Here is an 18,638-nt window from a genome sequence, read left to right as displayed (position 1 = left end):
CGCTACCTCCTGGGGTTCTGCTCAGGATCCTATTCACACTGGCAGTACAGAGAGGAGCCCCCGGGTACATACACACAACGCTACCTCCTGGGGTTCTGCTCAGGATCCTATTCACACTGGCAGTACAGAGAGGAGCCCGGGTACATACACACAACGCTACCTCCTGGGGTTCTGCTCAGGATCCTATTCACACTGGCAGTACAGAGAGGAGCCCCCGGGTACATACACACAACGCTACCTCCTGGGGTTCTGCTCAGGATCCTATTCACACTGGCAGTACAGAGAGGAGCCCCGGGTACATACACACAACGCTACCTCCTGGGGTTCTGCTCAGGATCCTATTCACACTGGCAGTACAGAGAGGAGCCCCGGGTACATACACACAACGCTACCTCCTGGGGTTCTGCTCAGGATCCTATTCACACTGGCAGTACAGAGAGGAGCCCCGGGTACATACACACAACGCTACCTCCTGGGGTTCTGCTCAGGATCCTATTCACACTGGCAGTACAGAGGAGCCCCCGGGTACATACACACAACGCTACCTCCTGGTGCTCTGCTCAGGATCCTATTCACACTGGCAGTACAGAGAGGAGCCCCCGGGTACATACACACAACGCTACCTCCTGGTGCTCTGCTCAGGATCCTATTCACACTGGCAGTACAGAGAGGAGCCCCCGGGTACATACACACAACGCTACCTCCTGGTGCTCTGCTCAGGATCCTATTCACACTGGCAGTACAGAGAGGAGCCCGGGTACATACACACAACGCTACCTCCTGCGGTTCTGCTCAGGATCCTATTCACACTGGCAGTACAGAGAGGAGCCCCCGGATACATACACACAACGCTACCTCCTGGGGTTCTGCTCAGGATCCTATTCACACTGGCAGTACAGAGAGGAGCCCCCGGATACATACACACAACGCTACCTCCTGGGGTTCTGCTCAGGATCCTATTCACACTGGCAGTACAGAGAGGAGCCCCCGGGTACATACACACAACGCTACCTCCTGGGGTTCTGCTCAGGATCCTATTCACACTGGCAGTACAGAGAGGAGCCCCGGGTACATACACACAACGCTACCTCCTGGAGTTCTGCTCAGGATCCTATTCACACTGGCAGTACAGAGAGGAGCCCCCGGGTACATACACACAACGCTACCTCCTGGTGTTCTGCTCAGGATCCTATTCACACTGGCAGTACAGAGAGGAGCCCCGGGTACATACACACAACGCTACCTCCTGGGGTTCTGCTCAGGATCCTATTCACACTGGCAGTACAGAGAGGAGCCCCAGGTACATACACACAACGCTACCTCCTGGGGTTCTGCTCAGGATCCTATTCACACTGGCAGTACAGAGGAGCCCCCGGGTACATACACACAACGCTACCTCCTGGGGTTCTGCTCAGGATCCTATTCACACTGGCAGTACAGAGAGGAGCCCGGGTACATACACACAACGCTACCTCCTGGGGTTCTGCTCAGGATCCTATTCACACTGGCAGTACAGAGAGGAGCCCCCGGGTACATACACACAACGCTACCTCCTGGGGTTCTGCTCAGGATCCTATTCACACTGGCAGTACAGAGAGGAGCCCGGGTACATACACACAACGCTACCTCCTGGGGTTCTGCTCAGGATCCTATTCACACTGGCAGTACAGAGAGGAGCCCCCGGGTACATACACACAACGCTACCTCCTGGGGTTCTGCTCAGGATCCTATTCACACTGGCAGTACAGAGAGGAGCCCCGGGTACATACACACAACGCTACCTCCTGGGGTTCTGCTCAGGATCCTATTCACACTGGCAGTACAGAGAGGAGCCCCGGGTACATACACACAACGCTACCTCCTGGGGTTCTGCTCAGGATCCTATTCACACTGGCAGTACAGAGAGGAGCCCCGGGTACATACACACAACGCTACCTCCTGGGGTTCTGCTCAGGATCCTATTCACACTGGCAGTACAGAGGAGCCCCCGGGTACATACACACAACGCTACCTCCTGGTGCTCTGCTCAGGATCCTATTCACACTGGCAGTACAGAGAGGAGCCCCCGGGTACATACACACAACGCTACCTCCTGGTGCTCTGCTCAGGATCCTATTCACACTGGCAGTACAGAGAGGAGCCCCCGGGTACATACACACAACGCTACCTCCTGGTGCTCTGCTCAGGATCCTATTCACACTGGCAGTACAGAGAGGAGCCCGGGTACATACACACAACGCTACCTCCTGGGGTTCTGCTCAGGATCCTATTCACACTGGCAGTACAGAGGAGCCCCCGGGTACATACACACAACGCTACCTCCTGGGGTTCTGCTCAGGATCCTATTCACACTGGCAGTACAGAGAGGAGCCCCCGGATACATACACACAACGCTACCTCCTGGGGTTCTGCTCAGGATCCTATTCACACTGGCAGTACAGAGAGGAGCCCCCGGGTACATACACACAACGCTACCTCCTGCGGTTCTGCTCAGGATCCTATTCACACTGGCAGTACAGAGAGGAGCCCGGGTACATACACACAACGCTACCTCCTGGTGTTCTGCTCAGGATCCTATTCACACTGGCAGTACAGAGAGGAGCCCCGGGTACATACACACAGCGCTACCTCCTGGGGCTCTGCTCAGGATCCTATTCACACTGGCAGTACAGAGAGGAGCCCCGGGTACATACACACAACGCTACCTCCTGGGGTTCTGCTCAGGATCCTATTCACACTGGCAGTACAGAGAGGAGCCCCCGGATACATACACACAACGCTACCTCCTGGGGTTCTGCTCAGGATCCTATTCACACTGGCAGTACAGAGAGGAGCCCCCAGGTACATACACACAACGCTACCTCCTGGGGTTCTGCTCAGGATCCTATTCACACTGGCAGTACAGAGAGGAGCCCCGGGTACATACACACAACGCTACCTCCTGGGGTTCTGCTCAGGATCCTATTCACACTGGCAGTACAGAGAGGAGCCCCCGGGCACATACACACAACGCTACCTCCTGGGGTTCTGCTCAGGATCCTATTCACACTGGCAGTACAGAGGAGCCCCCGGGTACATACACACAACGCTACCTCCTGGGGTTCTGCTCAGGATCCTATTCACACTGGCAGTACAGAGAGGAGCCCCCAGGTACATACACACAACGCTACCTCCTGGTGCTCTGCTCAGGATCCTATTCACACTGGCAGTACAGAGAGGAGCCCCGGGTACATACACACAACGCTACCTCCTGGTGCTCTGCTCAGGATCCTATTCACACTGGCAGTACAGAGAGGAGCCCCGGGTACATACACACAACGCTACCTCCTGGGGTTCTGCTCAGGATCCTATTCACACTGGCAGTACAGAGAGGAGCCCCGGGTACATACACACAACGCTACCTCCTGGTGTTCTGCTCAGGATCCTATTCACACTGGCAGTACAGAGAGGAGCCCCCGGGTACATACACACAACGCTACCTCCTGGGGCTCTGCTCAGGATCCTATTCACACTGGCAGTACAGAGAGGAGCCCCCGGGTACATACACACAACGCTACCTCCTGGGGTTCTGCTCAGGATCCTATTCACACTGGCAGTACAGAGAGGAGCCCGGGTACATACACACAACGCTACCTCCTGGGGCTCTGCTCAGGATCCTATTCACACTGGCAGTACAGAGAGGAGCCCCGGGTACATACACACAACGCTACCTCCTGGGGTTCTGCTCAGGATCCTATTCACACTGGCAGTACAGAGAGGAGCCCCCGGGTACATACACACAACGCTACCTCCTGGGGTTCTGCTCAGGATCCTATTCACACTGGCAGTACAGAGAGGAGCCCCCGGGTACATACACACAACGCTACCTCCTGGGGTTCTGCTCAGGATCCTATTCACACTGGCAGTACAGAGAGGAGCCCCGGGTACATACACACAACGCTACCTCCTGGGGTTCTGCTCAGGATCCTAGTCACACTGGCAGTACAGAGAGGAGCCCCGGGTACATACACACAACGCTACCTCCTGGTGCTCTGCTCAGGATCCTATTCACACTGGCAGTACAGAGAGGAGCCCCGGGTACATACACACAACGCTACCTCCTGGGGTTCTGCTCAGGATCCTATTCACACTGGCAGTACAGAGAGGAGCCCGGTACATACACACAACGCTACCTCCTGGTGCTCTGCTCAGGATCCTATTCACACTGGCAGTACAGAGAGGAGCCCGGGTACATACACACAACGCTACCTCCTGGGGTTCTGCTCAGGATCCTATTCACACTGGCAGTACAGAGAAGAGCCCCCGGGTACATACACACAACGCTACCTCCTGGGGTTCTGCTCAGGATCCTATTCACACTGGCAGTACAGAGAGGAGCCCCCGGGTACATACACACAACGCTACCTCCTGCGGTTCTGCTCAGGATCCTATTCACACTGGCAGTACAGAGAGGAGCCCGGGTACATACACACAACGCTACCTCTTGGGGTTCTGCTCAGGATCCTATTCACACTGGCAGTACAGAGAGGAGCCCCCGGATACATACACACAACGCTACCTCCTGGGGTTCTGCTCAGGATCCTATTCACACTGGCAGTACAGAGAGGAGCCCCCGGATACATACACACAACGCTACCTCCTGGGGTTCTGCTCAGGATCCTATTCACACTGGCAGTACAGAGAGGAGCCCCCGGGTACATACACACAACGCTACCTCCTGGTGCTCTGCTCAGGATCCTATTCACACTGGCAGTACAGAGAGGAGCCCCGGGTACATACACACAACGCTACCTCCTGGGGTTCTGCTCAGGATCCTATTCACACTGGCAGTACAGAGAGGAGCCCCGGGTACATACACACAACGCTACCTCCTGGGGTTCTGCTCAGGATCCTATTCACACTGGCAGTACAGAGAGGAGCCCCGGGTACATACACACAACGCTACCTCCTGGGGTTCTGCTCAGGATCCTATTCACACTGGCAGTACAGAGAGGAGCCCCCGGATACATACACACAACGCTACCTCCTGGGGTTCTGCTCAGGATCCTATTCACACTGGCAGTACAGAGAGGAGCCCCCGGGTACATACACACAACGCTACCTCCTGCGGTTCTGCTCAGGATCCTATTCACACTGGCAGTACAGAGAGGAGCCCGGGTACATACACACAACGCTACCTCCTGGGGTTCTGCTCAGGATCCTATTCACACTGGCAGTACAGAGAGGAGCCCCCGGGCACATACACACAACGCTACCTCCTGGTGCTCTGCTCAGGATCCTATTCACACTGGCAGTACAGAGAGGAGCCCCCGGGTACATACACACAACGCTACCTCCTGGTGCTCTGCTCAGGATCCTATTCACACTAGCAGTACAGAGAGGAGCCCGGGTACATACACACAACGCTACCTCCTGGGGTTCTGCTCAGGATCCTATTCACACTGGCAGTACAGAGAGGAGCCCCGGGTACATACACACAACGCTACCTCCTGGGGTTCTGCTCAGGATCCTATTCACACTGGCAGTACAGAGAGGAGCCCCCGGGTACATACACACAACGCTACCTCCTGGGGTTCTGCTCAGGATCCTATTCACACTGGCAGTACAGAGAGAAGCCCCGGGTACATACACACAACGCTACCTCCTGGGGTTCTGCTCAGGATCCTAGTCACACTGGCAGTACAGAGAGGAGCCCCGGGTACATACACACAACGCTACCTCCTGGTGCTCTGCTCAGGATCCTATTCACACTGGCAGTACAGAGAGGAGCCCCGGGTACATACACACAACGCTACCTCCTGGGGTTCTGCTCAGGATCCTATTCACACTGGCAGTACAGAGAGGAGCCCGGTACATACACACAACGCTACCTCCTGGTGCTCTGCTCAGGATCCTATTCACACTGGCAGTACAGAGAGGAGCCCGGGTACATACACACAACGCTACCTCCTGGGGTTCTGCTCAGGATCCTATTCACACTGGCAGTACAGAGAGGAGCCCCGGGTACATACACACAACGCTACCTCCTGGGGTTCTGCTCAGGATCCTATTCACACTGGCAGTACAGAGAGGAGCCCCGGGTACATACACACAACGCTACCTCCTGGGGTTCTGCTCAGGATCCTATTCACACTGGCAGTACAGAGAGGAGCCCCGGGTACATACACACAACGCTACCTCCTGGGGTTCTGCTCAGGATCCTATTCACACTGGCAGTACAGAGAGGAGCCCCCGGGTACATACACACAACGCTACCTCCTGGGGTTCTGCTCAGGATCCTATTCACACTGGCAGTACAGAGAGGAGCCCCGGGTACATACACACAACGCTACCTCCTGGGGTTCTGCTCAGGATCCTAGTCACACTGGCAGTACAGAGAGGAGCCCCGGATACATACACACAACGCTACGTCCTGGGGTACTGCTCAGGATCCTATTCACACTGGCAGTACAGAGAGGAGCCCGGTACATACACACAACGCTACCTCCTGGTGCTCTGCTCAGGATCCTATTCACACTGGCAGTACAGAGAGGAGCCCGGGTACATACACACAACGCTACCTCCCGGGGTTCTGCTCAGGATCCTATTCACACTGGCAGTACAGAGAGGAGCCCCAGGTACATACACACAACGCTACCTCCTGGGGTTCTGCTCAGGATCCTATTCACACTGGCAGTACAGAGAGGAGCCCGGGTACATACACACAACGCTACCTCCCGGTGCTCTGCTCAGGATCCCTGGATACATAAACACAACGCTACCTCCCGGGGTTCTGCTCAGGATCCTATTCACACTGGCAGTACAGAGAGGAGCCCCGGGTACATACACACAACGCTACCTCCCGGTGCTCTGCTCAGGATCCTATTCACACTGGCAGTACAGAGAGGAGCCCGGGTACATACACACAGCACTACCTCCTGGGGTTCTGCTCAGGATCCTATTCACACTGGCAGTACAGAGAGGAGCCCCCGGGTACATACACACAACGCTACCTCCTGGGGCTCTGCTCAGGATCCTATTCACACTGGCAGTACAGAGAGGAGCCCCCGGGTACATACACACAACGCTACCTCCTGGTGCTCTGCTCAGGATCCTATTCACACTGGCAGTACAGAGAGGAGCCCCGGGTACATACACACAACGCTACCTCCTGGTGCTCTGCTCAGGATCCTATTCACACTGGCAGTACAGAGAGGAGCCCCGGATACATACACACAACGCTACCTCCTGGGGTTCTGCTCAGGATCCTAGTCACACTGGCAGCACAGAGAGGAGCCCGGGTACATACACACAACGCTACCTCCTGGGGTTCTGCTCAGGATCCTATTCACACTGGCAGCACAGAGAGGAGCCCGGTACATACACACAACGCTACCTCCTGGTGTTCTGCTCAGGATCCTATTCACACTGGCAGTACAGAGAGGAGCCCCCAGGTACATACACACAACGCTACCTCCTGGGGTTCTGCTCAGGATCCTATTCACACTGGCAGTACAGAGAGGAGCCCCCAGGTACATACACACAACGCTACCTCCTGGTGTTCTGCTCAGGATCCTATTCATACTGGCAGTACAGAGAGGAGCCCCGGGTACATACACACAACGCTACCTCCTGGGGTTCTGCTCAGGATCCTATTCACACTGGCAGTACAGAGAGGAGCCCCGGATACATACACACAACGCTACCTCCTGGTGTTCTGCTCAGGATCCTATTCACACTGGCAGTACAGAGAGGAGCCCCCGGGTACATACACACAACGCTACCTCCTGGGGTTCTGCTCAGGATCCTATTCACACTGGCAGTACAGAGAGGAGCCCCCAGGTACATACACACAATGCTACCTAATGGGGTTCTGCTCAGGATCCTAGTCACACTGGCAGTACAGAGAGGAGCCCCCGGGTACATACACATAATGCTACCTCCCGGGGTTCTGCTCAGGATCCTAGTCACACTGGCAGTACAGAGGAGCCACCGGGTACATACACACAACGCTACCTCCTGGGGTTCTGCTCAGGATCCTATTCACACTGGCAGTACAGAGAGGAGCCCGGGTACATACACACAACGCTACCTCCTGGGGTTCTGCTCAGGATCCCTAGATACATACACACAACGCTACCTCCTGGGGTTCTGCTCAGGATCCCTAGATACATACACACAACGCTACCTCCTGGGGTTCTGCTCAGGATCCTATTCACACTGGCAGTACAGAGAGGAGCCCGGTACATACACACAACGCTACCTCCCGGTGCTCTGCTCAGACTTCAGGTTCTCTCCCTCAGGCTCTTAGTTCTGCACTCGGTGATGATACATTAAGTGTCTCTGGGTCAGAGTCTCAACGTGGTATAGGAGTCCACCACATGTCTGAAGACCAGGGCATATGCAAGACTAGATGATGAGGTGTAGACCCCCAATAGAGCCCAAGAGGGTGGAGAATATGATGGCCGAAGAACAAGACCAAAGACGAGAAGGTGGAGAACAACGGTGGTCATAAAACAAGACAGAAGTCAGGGAGATGGAGAACAAGGCTAGAGACAGAGAAGGTTGGAGAACACTTGACGGGCGAGAACAAAACCAAGGCCAGAAAGATGGAGAACATACAATAAATACTCAAGTCCAGACGGGCAGAGAATAAAGACCCAGGGCCATAGAACACTGCTAGATTCAGGGAGGTGGAGAACACTCAGAGAGAAGATGGATAAGGCGGTGGAGGACACTCAGAGAGAAGATGGATAAGACGGTGGAGGACACTCAGAGAGAAGATGGATAAGACGGTGGAGGACACTCACAGGGAAGATGGATAAGGCGGTGGAGGACACTCACAGGGAAGATGGATAAGGCGGTGGAGGACACTCACAGGGAAGATGGATAAGGCGGTGGAGGACACTCACAGGGAAGATGGATAAGGCGGTGGAGGACACTCATAGGGAAGATGGATAAGGAGGTGGAGAACACTCACAGGGAAGATGGATAAGGCGGTGGAGGACACTCACAGGGAAGATGGATAAGGCGGTGGAGGACACTCACAGGGAAGATGGATAAGGCGGTGGAGGACACTCATAGGGAAGATGGATAAGGAGGTGGAGAACACTCATAGAGAAGAGAAGATGGATAAGGCGGTGGAGAACACTCACAGGGAAGATGGATAAGGCGGTGGAGAACACTCATAGAGAACATGGATAAGGCGGTGGAGAACACTCACAGAGAACATGGATAAGGCGGTGGAGGACACTCACAGAGAAGATGGATAAGGCGGTGGAGAACACTCATAGAGAAGATGGATAAGGAGGTGGAGAACACTCATAGAGAAGATGGATAAGGCGGTGGAGGACACTCATAGAGAAGATGGATAAGGCGGTGGAGGACACTCATAGAGAAGATGGATAAGGAGGTGGAGAACACTCATAGAGAAGATGGATAAGGCGGTGGAGGACACTCATAGAGAAGATGGATAAGGCGGTGGAGAACACTCAGAGATGATGGATAAGGCGGTGGAGGACACTCATAGAGAAGATGGATAAGGCGGTGGAGAACACTCAGAGAGAAGATGGATAAGGCGGTGGAGGACACTCAGAGAGAAGATGGATAAGGCGGTGGAGGACACTCACAGGGAAGATGGATAAGGCGGTGGAGGACACTCACAGAGAAGATGGATAAGGCGGTGGAGGACACTCAGAGAGAAGATGGATAAGACGGTGGAGGACACTCACAGGGAAGATGGATAAGGCGGTGGAGGACACTCACAGGGAAGATGGATAAGGCGGTGGAGGACACTCACAGAGAAGATGGATAAGGCGGTGGAGAACACTCACAGGGAAGATGGATAAGGCGGTGGAGGACACTCACAGGGAAGATGGATAAGGCGGTGGAGGACACTCATAGGGAAGATGGATAAGGAGGTGGAGAACACTCATAGAGAAGAGAAGATGGATAAGGCGGTGGAGAACACTCACAGGGAAGATGGATAAGGCGGTGGAGAACACTCATAGAGAACATGGATAAGGCGGTGGAGAACACTCACAGAGAACATGGATAAGGCGGTGGAGGACACTCACAGAGAAGATGGATAAGGAGGTGGAGAACACTCATAGGGAAGATGGATAAGGCGGTGGAGAACACTCATAGAGAAGATGGATAAGGAGGTGGAGAACACTCATAGGGAAGATGGATAAGGCGGTGGAGAACACTCATAGAGAAGATGGATAAGGAGGTGGAGAACACTCATAGGGAAGATGGATAAGGCGGTGGAGAACACTCAGAGAGAAGATGGATAAGGAGGTGGAGAACACTCACAGAGAAGATGGATAAGGCGGTGGAGGACACTCATAGAGAAGATGGATAAGGAGGTGGAGAACACTCATAGGGAAGATGGATAAGGCGGTGGAGAACACTCATAGAGAAGATGGATAAGGAGGTGGAGAACACTCATAGGGAAGATGGATAAGGCGGTGGAGAACACTCAGAGAGAAGATGGATAAGGAGGTGGAGAACACTCACAGAGAAGATGGATAAGGCGGTGGAGGACACTCATAGAGAAGATGGATAAGGCGGTGGAGGACACTCATAGGGAAGATGGATAAGGAGGTGGAGAACACTCATAGGGAAGATGGATAAGGAGGTGGAGAACACTCACAGAGAAGATGGATAAGGCGGTGGAGAACACTCACAGAGAAGATGGATAAGGCGGTGGAGAACACTCACAGAGAAGATGGATAAGGAGGTGGAGAACACTCATAGAGAAGATGGATAAGGAGGTGGAGAACACTCACAGAGAAGATGGATAAGGAGGTGGAGAACACTCATAGGGAAGATGGATAAGGCGGTGGAGAACACTCATAGAGAAGATGGATAAGGCGGTGGAGAACACTCATAGGGAAGAGAAGATGGATAAGGAGGTGGAGAACACTCATAGAGAAGAGAAGATGGATAAGGCGGTGGAGGACACTCAGAGATGATGGATAAGGCGGTGGAGAACACTCATAGGGAAGATGGATAAGGAGGTGGAGAACACTCATGGTCAGGGTATCAGAACCTGTGGTGCAGTGTCTATGTAGTCAGTGGATGAAGGGAGGGGCTCTCGTGTTTTATGTACATTGTGGTCCTGCTGCTCTATACAGTCTGCTGCCACCTCACACTGCACACTCCTACTGCTGAGGTTTTGTTACATTCTCGTAGAACAGAAGGTCTGATTACACATCTCTCCAGGGACAATACCCAACACTGGCTGCAGAGAGCACAGAGCACAGCAGTGTGAGGTCTGATTACACATCTCTCCAGGGACAATACCCAACACTGGCTGCAGAGAGCACAGAGCACAGCAGTGTGAGGTCTGATTACACATCTCTCCAGGGACAATACATAACACTGGCTGCAGAGAGCACAGAGCACAGCAGTGTGAGGTCTGATTACACATCTCTCCAGGGACAATACATAACACTGGCTGCAGAGAGCACAGAGCACAGCAGTGTGAGGTCTGATTACACATCTCTCCAGGGACAATACATAACACTGGCTGCAGAGAGCACAGAGCACAGCAGTGTGAGGTCTGATTACACATCTCTCCAGGGACAATACATAACACTGGCTGCAGAGAGCACAGAGCACAACAGTGTGAGGTCTGATTACACATCTCTCCAGGGACAATACCCAACACTGGCTGCAGAGAGCACAGAGCACAGCAGTGTGAGGTCTGATTACACATCTCTCCAGGGACAATACCCAACACTGGCTGCAGAGAGCACAGAGCACAGCAGTGTGAGGTCTGATTACACATCTCTCCAGGGACAATACATAACACTGGCTGCAGAGAGCACAGAGCACAGCAGTGTGAGGTCTGATTACACATCTCTCCAGGGACAATACATAACACTGGCTGCAGAGAGCACAGAGCACAGCAGTGTGAGGTCTGATTACACATCTCTCCAGGGACAATACTAAACACTGGCTGCAGAGAGCCGAGAGCACAACAGTGTGAGGTCTGATTACACATCTCTCCAAGGACAATTCATAACACTGGCTGCAGAGAGCACAGAGCACAGCAGTGCGAGGTCTGATTACACATCTCTCCAGGGACAATACATAACACTGGCTGCAGAGAGCACAGAGCACAGCAGTGTGAGGACAGGGGCTTCAGCAGTGACCGTTTTATAGGACCGACGGACAGCACAGAGGTCAGAGGTCACCCCAAATATACACTGCAGCTACATACCTGACACTACACAGTACTGACTGCACTGCATCGCAACCAGCCCGGCTCTACTACATCCCACAATCCCTGCGCTCACATTATAGCATCAGCCTCATTAACAGCTCAGAGCAGCGAATCCTGCTACCCCGCAGGGCGTCATGTCTGTGGAGAGATGCTCTGAAGAAGAGACAGGACAACACTGCCACCCTGTGCTGACTGGATATCACTGCAGGTAGGTGCATATACAGAGTACAGATCATGTAGTAGATGTGTCCTGCAGTCCCATGTAACAGCACAGATAACACAGTGATATCTCTGAGTACAGATCATGTAGTAGATGTGTCCTGCAGTCCTATGTAACAGCACAGATAACACAGTGATATCTCTGAGTACAGATCATGTAGTAGATGTGTCCTGCAGTCCTATGTAACACCACAGATAACACAGTGATATCTCTGAGTACAGATCATGTAGTAGATGTGTCCTGCAGTCCTATGTAACACCACAGATAACACAGTGATATCTCTGAGTACAGATCATGTAGTAGATGTGTCCTGCAGTCCTATGTAACACCACAGATAACACAGTGATATCTCTGAGTACAGATCATGTAGTAGTGTCCTGCAGTCCTATGTAACACCACAGATAACACAGTGATATCTCTGAGTACAGATCATGTAGTAGATGTGTCCTGCAGTCCTATGTAACACCACAGATAACACAGTGATATCTCTGAGTACAGATCATGTAGTAGATGTGTCCTGCAGTCCTATGTAACACCACAGATAACACAGTGATATCTCTGAGTACAGATCATGTAGTAGATGTGTCCTGCAGTCCTATGTAACACCACAGATAACACAGTGATATCTCTGAGTACAGATCATGTAGTAGATGTGTCCTGCAGTCCTATGTAACACCACAGATAACACAGTGATATCTCTGAGTACAGATCATGTAGTAGATGTGACCTGCAGTCCTATGTAACACCACAGATAACACAGCGATATCTCTGAGTACAGATCATGTAGTAGATGTGTCCTGCAGTCCTATGTAACACCACAGATAACACAGTGATATCTCTGAGTACAGATCATGTAGTAGATGTGTCCTGCAGTCCCATGTAACTGCACAGATAACACAGTGATATCTCTGAGTACAGATCATGTAGTAGATGTGTCCTGCAGTCCTATGTAACACCACAGATAACACAGTGATATCTATGAGTGCAGATCATGTAGTAGATGAGTCCTGCAGTCCCATGTAACACCACAGATAACACAGTGATATCTCTGAGTACAGATCATGTAGTAGATGTGTCCTGCAGTCCTATGTAACACCACAGATAACACAGTGATATCTCTGAGTACAGATCATGTAGTAGATGTGTCCTGCAGTCCTATGTAACACCACAGATAACACAGTGATATCTCTCTGAGTACAGATCATGTAGTAGATGTGTCCTGCAGTCCTATGTAACACCACAGATAACACAGTGATATCTCTGAGTACAGATCATGTAGTAGATGTGTCCTGCAGTCCTATGTAACACCACAGATAACACAGCGATATCTCTGAGTACAGATCATGTAGTAGATGTGTCCTGCAGTCCTATGTAACACCACAGATAACACAGTGATATCTCTGAGTACAGATCATGTAGTAGATGTGTCCTGCAGTCCTATGTAACAGCACAGATAACACAGTGATATCTCTGAGTACAGATCATGTAGTAGATGTGTCCTGCAGTCCTATGTAACACCACAGATAACACAGTGATATCTCTGAGTACAGATCATGTAGTAGATGTGTCCTGCAGTCCTATGTAACACCACAGATAACACAGTGATATCTCTGAGTACAGATCATGTAGTAGATGTGTCCTGCAGTCCCATGTAACTGCACAGATAACACAGTGATATCTCTGAGTACAGATCATGTAGTAGATGTGTCCTGCAGTCCTATGTAACACCACAGATAACACAGTGATATCTATGAGTGCAGATCATGTAGTAGATGAGTCCTGCAGTCCCATGTAACACCACAGATAACACAGTGATATCTCTCTGAGTACAGATCATGTAGTAGATGTGTCCTGCAGTCCTATGTAACACCACAGATAACACAGTGATATCTCTCTGAGTACAGATCATGTAGTAGATGTGTCCTGCAGTCCTATGTAACACCACAGATAACACAGTGATATCTCTGAGTACAGATCATGTAGTAGTGTCCTGCAGTCCTATGTAACACCACAGATAACACAGTGATATCTCTGAGTACAGATCATGTAGTAGATGTGTCCTGCAGTCCTATGTAACACCACAGATAACACAGTGATATCTCTGAGTACAGATCATGTAGTAGATGTGACCGGCAGTCCTATGTAACACCACAGATAACACAGTGATATCTCTGAGTACAGATCATGTAGTAGATGTGTCCTGCAGTCCTATGTAACACCACAGATAACACAGTGATATCTCTGAGTACAGATCATGTAGTAGATGTGACCGGCAGTCCTATGTAACACCACAGATAACACAGTGATATCTCTGAGTACAGATCATGTAGTAGATGTGCCCTGCAGTCCTATGTAACACCACAGATAACACAGTTATATCTCTGAGTACAGATCATGTAGTAGATGTGTCCTGCAGTCCTATGTAACAGCACAGATAACACAGTGATATCTCTGAGTACACATCATGTAGTAGATGTGTCCTGCAGTCCTATGTAACAGCACAGATAACACAGTGATATCTCTGAGTACAGATCATGTAGTAGATGTGTCCTGCAGTCCTATGTAACACCACAGATAACACAGTGATATCTATGAGTGCAGATCATGTAGTAGATGTGTCCTGCAGTCCCATGTAACACCACAGATAACACAGCGATATCTCTGAGTACAGATCATGTAGTAGATGTGTCCTGCAGTCCTATGTAACACCACAGATAACACAGTGATATCTCTGAGTACAGATCATGTAGTAGATGTGACCTGCAGTCCTATGTAACACCACAGATAACACAGTGATATCTCTGAGTACAGATCATGTAGTAGATGTGTCCTGCAGTCCTATGTAACAGCACAGATAACACAGTGGTATCTCTGAGTACAGATCATGTAGTAGATGTGTCCTGCAGTCCTATGTAACATCACAGATAACACATTGATATTTCTGAGTACAGATCATGTAGTAGATGTGACCTGCAGTCCTACGTAACACCACAGATAACACAGTGATATCTCTGAGTACAGATCATGTAGTAGATGTGTCCTGCAGTCCTATGTAACACCACAGATAACACAGGGATATCTCTGAGTACAGATCATGTAGTAGATGTGCCCTGCAGTCCTATGTAACACCACAGATAACACAGTGATATCTCTGAGTACAGATCATGTAGTAGAGGTGACCTGCAGTCCTATGTAACACCACAGATAACACAGTGATATCTCTGAGTACAGATCATGTAGTAGATGTGTCCTGCAGTCCTATGTAACACCACAGATAACACAGTGATATCTCTGAGTACAGATCATGTAGTAGATGTGTCCTGCAGTCCTATGTAACACCACAGATAACACAGTGATATCTCTGAGTACAGATCATGTAGTAGATGTGCTGCAGGGTCAGAGTCATGCGGTCAGTGCTGTGGGGTCAGAGTCATGCGGTCAGTGCTGTGGGGTCAGAGTCACGGGGTCTGTATTGTGCACTGTGGGGTCTGGGAAGGGCCTTTACTAGAATCACAAAAGATCTGGGGCCCCAATGTATATGTACCACATTTTCGTGGTGTTTCTAGTACATAAACCCTTCGTGTGGTTGTGCTGTACCTGACATATACAGCTCCAGGAAACAGGAGAAGTCCCTTTTACATATACCACAAGGTGCCGCGTCCCCCATCTTCTCGGGCTTATGGGGTCAGGGCTTGTGGGGTCAGGGCTTGTGGGGTCAGGGCTTGTGGGGTCAGGGCTTGTGAAGTCTGTGCTGTGGGGTCAGGGTTTATGAAGTCTGTGCTGTGGGGTCAGGGTTTATGAAGTCTGTGCTGTGGGGTCAGGGTCTATGAAGTCTGTGCTGTGGGGTCAGGGTCTATGAAGTCTGTGCTGTGGGGTCAGGGTCTATGGGGTCTGTGCTGTGGGGTCAGGGTCTATGGGGTCAGTGCTGTGGGGTCAGGGTCTATGGGGTCAGTGCTGTGGGGTCAGGGTCTATGGGGTCAGTGCTGTGGGGTCAGGGTCTATGGGGTCAGGGTCTATGGGTCAGTGCTGTGGGGTCAGGGTCTATGGGTCAGTGCTGTGGGGTCAGTGTTTATGGGGTCCGTGCTGCGGGGTCAGGGTCATGGGGTGTTTATAGATATTACTGGGCCCCATGTGCAGTTTTCTATCCTCTATGACCCGTCAGCGCTGTCTATAACTGTTCTGGTCGTGTCGGTCACTGGGAAAGCTGAGTGACCACCGGACGTGACCCATAACTGAAGCAGTAACCCGCTTCCTGTAATACTGACCAGTTATAGGGGGTAAGGCGGGCTCGGGCTGTGCTGCTTCTTCTATTTGTCATTCTGGAGTGTGGAAAAGCTGGGTGACAACAACATGGCCACCATGACAGCAGCAGTGCCGTCTCTCCTTATCATTCCATGTGTGACATGTGACTAGGCCCCAGCAGTACATACCGCACCCGGGTGTGAACACAAGCAGAGAAGTGCACTACAGGAAAATACCTTCACATGTAAACCACTGATCCACAGACACAAGCTCCTCCCATCCCGCACGTGCAGCAACTCAGGATCCGCCCCCGGCTTCTGTGACTCCGCCCTGATGCGGCAACTTCACTTCTCATGGGACAGATGCCCCGCCCACTGCCCTCGCGGAGCCGCCCAGAAGAGGGGCGTGTCACTGCGCTCCACCAATAACTTCCAAGGGGCGTGGTCGGTGCTCGTAGGCGCGGCCGTTAGAGTGTGACGTCACCCACGCTTGGTTCCCATTGCGAAGAGCGGTCACATTTTTGTGTTGTGACGTCACTCATCTCTTTAAGGTGATTTCCATTGTAATTTGAATATCGTTTTATCAATAATTGAATATCTGTCATTCTAACTAGATAAAGCTGAACGTTAACCCCACGGTGGCGCTGCACTACTTGTCACCCAGCTTTTCCAGGAGCTGATTTGTAGCCACATTTCCTGAGTGTTTCCCCCCATCAGCCAATCACAAGGCTCCTTCCATTTCTTAGTTGCGCCTGAAAAATGAAAGCTGCGATCTCATTGGCTGCTAGTGTTCACAATGGTGGCTGTGCCGGTGCAAGCTTCTGATTGGCTGATTCACCACATAAATGGTCGCCGTTATGTCACCATAAATATGACCGGGATCATCCCAGACTCCTGAATGATAAGTTGTCCTAATTCTTTATGATTTTCTGGTCAGGAGTTGGATGTTGCCCCCTGCTGGCGCTGCACTGCTTGTCACCCAGCTTTCCCGGGAGCAGATAAGACACTTCCCCCCAGTCCCTGCACTGGTGTGACCCCCGGGGTGATAGAGACTCCATTGTTTGTCGTCTCTTTATCTCCTGCGGTGAAGCGTCAGACGTTACCCGGGAGATGGAGAACAACAAGATTCCTGCAGAACCTCCTCCCTCCAGGCCCTGAGGTCTGACCATAACCTGCTGCACACAGGGGCTCCCACACAGGATGACCTACCTCACCGACCCCTGACTCACCTCCCGGGAAGGTAGGAGAACCGGAGCAGAGGCTAAAGGAGGGAGAGGAGATCAGAGGAAGGAGAGAGGGATCAGGAGGAAGGAGAGAGGGATCAGGAGGAAGGAGAGAGGGATCAGGAGGAAGGAGAGAGGGATCAGGAGGAAGGAGAGAGGGATCAGGAGGAAGGAGAGAGGATCAGGAGGAAGGAGAGAGGGATCAGGAGAAGGAGATAGGGATCAGGAGGAAGGAGATAGGGATCAGGAGGAAGGAGATAGGGATCAGGAGGAAGGAGAGAGGGATCAGGAGGAAGGAGAGAGGGATCAGAGGAAGGAGAGAGGGATCAGAGGAAGGAGAGAGGGATCAGAGGAGGGAGAGAGGGATCAGAGGAGGGAGAGAGGGATCAGAGGAAGGAGAGAGGGATCAGAGGAAGGAGAGAGGGGTCAGAGGAGGGAGAGAGGGATCAGAGGAAGGAGAGAGGCATCAGAGGAAGGAGAGAGGGATCAGAGGAAGGAGAGAGGGATCAGAGGAAGGAGAGAGGGATCAGAGGAAGGAGAGAGGGATCAGGAGGAAGGAGAGAGGGATCAGGAGGAAGGAGAGAGGGATCAGGAGAAAGGAGAGAGGGATCGGGAGGAAGCAGAGAGGGATCGGGAGGAAGGAGAGAGGGATCGGGAGAAAGGATAGAGGGATCAGAGGAAGGAGAGAGAGATCGGGAGGAAGGAGAGAGAGATCATGAGAAAGGAGAGAGGGATCAGAGGAA

General features: G+C 51.8%; 1 protein-coding gene across 1 annotated transcript in view; it reads right to left on the bottom strand.

The window, feature by feature from the left end:
• Window positions 1–16,994, bottom strand: part of OTOF (otoferlin) — a 210,497-nt gene extending 193,503 nt beyond the window's left edge. Inside the window, exon 1 of the mRNA XM_072131852.1 lies at window positions 16,910–16,994. The gene's annotated coding sequence lies outside the window, so the exon portion shown is untranslated. The remainder of the gene's footprint in view (window positions 1–16,909) is intronic.
• Between the last annotated feature and the right edge of the window lie 1,644 nt (window positions 16,995–18,638).

The sequence above is a fragment of the Engystomops pustulosus genome, unplaced genomic scaffold, assembly GCF_040894005.1.
Source record: "Engystomops pustulosus unplaced genomic scaffold, aEngPut4.maternal MAT_SCAFFOLD_154, whole genome shotgun sequence".
Taxonomy (NCBI): Eukaryota; Metazoa; Chordata; class Amphibia; order Anura; family Leptodactylidae; genus Engystomops; species Engystomops pustulosus.
Note: the sequence above shows the minus strand (reverse complement) of the source record. Positions and strands in the feature narration are given on the sequence as shown.